This window comes from Sapajus apella, unplaced genomic scaffold (assembly GCF_009761245.1).
Source record: "Sapajus apella isolate SASKATOON/1434 unplaced genomic scaffold, GSC_monkey_1.0 scaffold20, whole genome shotgun sequence".
NCBI lineage: Eukaryota > Metazoa > Chordata > Mammalia > Primates > Cebidae > Sapajus > Sapajus apella.
This window is the reverse complement of record NW_022436960.1, coordinates 28,513,149-28,518,250: the sequence shown is the minus strand read 5'-3', so window position 1 is coordinate 28,518,250 and position 5,102 is coordinate 28,513,149. Positions and strand designations below refer to the sequence as shown.

Below are 5,102 nucleotides of genomic sequence, written 5' to 3'. Positions count from 1 at the left end.
AAAAAAAAAAAAAAAAAAAAAAAAGAGGCAGAAGCATATAGTGTTTCATGAACTAAAAAAAAAAAAAAGGAATATTCAGATTAAAAGGCCCACCAAGTACCAAGCTGGAAAAATGAGATACACACACACACGCACACACACACACACACACACACAGAGAGAGAGAGAGAAGAGCAGGAAGGGGAGAAGTAGACGAGTGTGTTTTAAAGTGTGTTAAAGAGTAGAAACTCTGCTTGGCAGCTGGATATATGGAGTGGAAGCCCAAGATAGTGTTCAGGGCTGGAAAGAGACTTGAGAATCATCAAAGGACCTTTGGAGAGAGAGAAAAGAGAGGGGCAAAAGACAGAACAGAAAAGGAGAGGAGAGAGCTGATGAGGGAACCCAGGAAAGACAGATAATACAGCTGGAACACTTCTTGGCTCCCATGGGAGGTTTCTTAGTCTCTGTATTCCAGGGAGAATCAATTGCCCCCTTTCTACCCCCTGCCACCCTGGGCTCCCATGGGCTGGACTGGCCTCTCCGTTAAAGCATAATCCATCTGCCTGGGAGATGGGCTTGTGGCTGACAAGGGTGAAAATTGCTGACAGGATTAGGATGGTGGCTCTGCTACTCAAATTAGTCCATTTTCAGGTGGAAATCAAATTTTTTTTTTCTCACCGAAACAACCTGCCTCTCCACTGAAGCAGCTCATTCCCAACCACTTAGACGCAAACAGCACGTCTAATGGCGGAAGATAACACACCTAATGGAGGGTTTCAGCATCGGGCCCCACTCCCTGCTTGGTTTGCTTGCCAGGTGATGGGGGTGGGGGGCAGCTGCAGGGAGGAAGGAGGAGAGAGAATAAGGGGGGAGGTAAGAGAAATGAGGGGTGAAGATCGGTCTTTAGTGTCACCTGGCTTGCAGCAGAGGGGACCTTGACCCATACGGGATGCCAGCTGAGTTCCTGAGAAGGGAAAGGAGTTGGAAAATGCAGAAAGTTTAGAGAACTGGGATGTTCCTTCTCCCAGAGTGAAGGCTGTTCCTCCTGCTTCTGTCTGCCTGGAGTGGTGTACTTTGGAGCTGGAAGCCCCTCTAGGGTGCACAGATGAATTGACTTTTGGACTTGAAGGTAACTAATGATTAGAAATATCTCTGTATATTCTCTGCTTTTGCCATTTTGTGTGTATCATGCAGGGGAAGAGACCCGTATGTGTGTATTTCAATGTTTTGCTCTCTCTCTTTACACACACACACACACACACACACACACACACACACACACACACTTCTTTTTTTTCCTTTTTCTTCCTTTTTTTTTGGACAGAGTCTCCCTCTGTCACTCAGGTTGGAGTGCAATGGCATGGTCTCGGCTCACTGCCGCCTCCGCCTCCCAGGCTGAAGCAATTCGTGCCTCAGCCTCCTGAGTAGCTGGGATTACATGCCTGGCTACTTTTTGTATTTTTAGTAGAGATGGGGCTTTGCCATGTTGGTCAGACTGGTCTCAAACTCCTGACCTCAAGTAATCCAGCCACCTTGGCCTCCCAAAGTGCTGGAATTACAGAGTGAGCCACCGCACAATTTCTTGATGACCATGCTGCATTTATTCTTCCTCTTTCTCAGCTCTCCCAACCCCTGCCCCCAAGATCACCCAATCATGTGCCATGTACCAGGTTTGATCCCTTCTTTCCTTTGAGGCCTTGTAGAGGGGTCAGGAATAAAAGCCTCAGCAAGGAGGGAACGAGGGGAACACAAGGAGCAGCCAATGGGTAGTTTTCCCTGGTCAGGAGAGGAGCCAGATGTCATCTGCCTGGGTGACCAGAGACGCCCGTACCCTGACAGCTCTGGGAGTGGGGTGTCCACCCAAACATCTGCAGAATGAATGCCAGTGTATTGTCCTCACCCCAGTAGCAGGCCAGCTCCCCCGCAGATGAGCCTTGCAGAAAAGAAAGCACCTCGCTAGCTTGCTGTTGCTGCCGCCGCCGCTGCCACTTTGTTATGAGGGTTAGTGACTGTCCATTAACTCCAGAGAGCTGATTCTTGCCAGTGCTGCACCAACAGCTGGGAGCCAGAAAGCGATGACGTGAGGAGGGGGGACTTGTCCCCCACCCTGGCTAGACACTCACAGCGTAATTCGGGGAGGTCACTGGCATGGCTTACTCAGCTCTACCAAAATGCCAATTAGCTAAGGTTTTTCTGAGCATTGGCTGGGCCTGCCACAGTTGAGAGAAATTATTATCAGAGAAACTCATTTTGTTATGTATATGTATCACACATATAAATTCTCTGTAGGGATGGATCTTTCCTGCTTGTCCCCTCCTCTGGTCTTCCTAGGAGGGAGATCACAGCCAGGCAGGTCCATGGTAGGAGATGGCCAAGGATGGGGTCCCTGGTCCTTACTCACAAGAGATGGTGTTGGTGGTGGTGGCAGGGATGATGGAGTGGTGGTTCCCGGCCTCTTGGTTTGGAGGCAGGAGCCCCTCTCAGCTCAGTCACTCTGAGTCACACTCATGGTTTTCCCAGAGAAACAAAAAGAGAGGGGGTTCTTAAGGAAACATCAGAAACATAAATGGCTTTTTCTGGTTCCTATTGCTCCCTTCACTCAATTCATAAAATCCAATTCATTACTAAAAGGCCATTAACTTGTCAAACCATGTTGATAAAGCTGGCATCCTGTATTCAAGCAGAACTGAGGGGTTTATGGGCTTAGGACAGCCTCAGAGAGCCCTACAGAATATCAGGGCTTGAAATCTTAAGTCATCTAGCCCAACTCTCTTCTTTCACAGATGAGAAAAATGAACCCCCAGAGAAGAATGGACCTGCCTTAGACCTTAGACAGAAGCAGATGTGTGACCAAAACACAGGGCTTCTGACCTCCGGTTAAGTGCTTTTATTCTGATACATTTTAACATTTCATTCCCTCATTTTATACCCGATTAGGGAGTCCTTACTATCTTCCTAGTGCTGTTGGGGAGGGGGTTGTGGAGGGAGGCAAAGAGATGAAACAACACAATTCCTGCTTTCAAGGAGCTGTTTCCCTAGATCTGTGGTTCTTAGGGAGAAAAAATAAAAACCTGTGAGTCAGACTCTCACCTTGTGTTATCTCCTATAGGTGATGGTGGAAGAGGAGAAGAAGGGAGGGCACACTTTTGTCTCCTAAAGATTTTTAAGTTAGGTTTCACTGATTCTGGGACCCCAGGGCATCCAAGGACAAAGGGAGAAATGGCCAGGTTGGGAGAAGATGGGGTAGGGGTGACAATAATCAGGTCATTGCCAGCAGGCCTGGCTAGGGGTTGGGAACAGTGACAGCAGGTCACACTGGTATGGAGATGTACAGGTGGCAAGCCTCCAATCAGGTGCATTGTTTTTCAGTGGGTTCCAAGACAGTTCCCTGAGGCGGGCAGAGCAGTGACCTTATTCCCACTCTAGGGGTGAGGATAATGAGGTTGAGAGAGCTTAAGGAACTAGCCAAAGCCAGTAAACTGCCAGCACCCAGCCAGGAACTCCTACTCTAGTGCTCTTTCTATCCCTGGGGGTGAGGAAGTTGTGCTGGGTTACAGGGTGGGGGTAAAGCAGTAGAAAGCGGTGGTCAGCCACAAGGATAGGCCGTGTCTTCCTCCATGCAGTTTTATTTTGATCGCTACATTCTCTAGTCATAGAGAACTCTGCTCTGAAGAACTAGAAGCCCTTTGCAGGCCTGAATGAGCTCATTCAGCATACTCTTGCCAGAAAGAGAGAGAACTCCAAATGGAGGCTCTGTCTAGGGTCACCAGCACATAATAGAAAACAGGACCCAGGTTCCCCGACTCTTTGCCCTCATGCGCCAAGAGATGCGATGCAAATCCGGCCTGCTTCTGTGAGTGTCAAGAGTGTCATAGGAAAAAAAATATTGAGATATCTTCCAGGACCTCCTTCCTTCCCTGAAGAAATGGGTTAATCCATCCTAAGGGGCCTTGGCCGAAGAGTCCTTCCCTTGGCCCAAGAGCCATTTCCAGGGCAGAGAAATCTCAGAGCAGGGGGTAGCACAGCCACCCCAGTCACTCTGGTGAACAGGTTTGGGTGCGAGGAAAGGGCATCTTAGTGAAGCCTGCTCAGATTTTCTTGGTGTCGCAAAACCTTGGTGGGGACTGGGGTACCAGGGAGTCTGAGGCTCTAATCAGTATTTCTTGCCGCCAGTAGGCAGGGTGTCTAGGAGCTGCCTGAGGTCAGGGTCAAGGCCTGGTGGTGTGGGGTCATGGTGCCCAGGAACCTGTCTTGACCCCAGTTCCTCAGGGCCCTCCCAGCACCCCCAGCCTGAGGGGTGAGGGGTAGGGAGGGACGAGGTGGGAGCCTCGGCAGAGCGCAAGGTGCTGCCAGCAGAGTCAGATCCCCCAACCCTGAGAGGGCTCCCGTGCCCTCCCCAGCTCACTCCAGGCTCCGCGCCTAGCTCTGCGCTCCCGCTGCACCCCCAGACCGCCCCTTACCTGTCCCGCCGCGGACGGTCCCGCCTCCTCCGCGGGGCTCGGGGGCTCGGCATGGGCTGGTGAGCGACGGCGCCCCCGCCTCGCGGTCGCGGTCGCGGTCGCAGTGGAACTCCCGGGAGGGCACCCCAGCTCCCGGCCCTGAGTCCCAGAGCCGCCGCAGCTTCAGCACCGCGGACAGCTCCCGCCCGCCTCCCGCCGCCGCCGCCCGCCCCGCCCCGCGCGGTCCCGGGAGCCCCGCATCCTGGCCGGGCCCCGCCGCCGCCGCCGCCGCCGCCGCCGTGCAGCCCTCGGCCCGGCCCAAGGCGGCTCTGCGCCGACTTGGGAGAGCGGCGAGGAGGATCCCCCTCCTCCCCGCTTCCCGCCGCCGCCGCCTCCTTCTCGCTTCTGTGCTCCGTGCTCCCTTCCACGCTCCGGAATCAGCCCACCAGGCACTCCGGACCCGGCTCCCGGGCGGGGCGGGGCGGGAAGTCGGGGGAGCCCAGAGGAGGCGGCGAAGCGAGGGGGCGCAGCTGGAACCCGCATACCCGCTTCCTGGAGCCGAGCCCTCTTTCCCAGCCCTCTTTCCACTCCTCCTGCGCACCCCAGAGCGATGGGAGGCCCTTGGGCTTCTTGAAGCATTTTGGAGCTCTTAGGCTCCCAAGCCAGTCCTGAGTTTTTAACATT

The 5,102-nt window shown here is 53.4% G+C and overlaps 1 protein-coding gene across 1 annotated transcript in view; it reads right to left on the bottom strand.

The window, feature by feature from the left end:
- SYNDIG1L (synapse differentiation inducing 1 like) overlaps window positions 1-4,590 on the bottom strand; it is a 20,291-nt gene extending 15,701 nt beyond the window's left edge. The window contains exon 1 of the mRNA XM_032287876.1: window positions 4,440-4,590. The gene's annotated coding sequence lies outside the window, so the exon portion shown is untranslated. The remainder of the gene's footprint in view (window positions 1-4,439) is intronic.
- Between the last annotated feature and the right edge of the window lie 512 nt (window positions 4,591-5,102).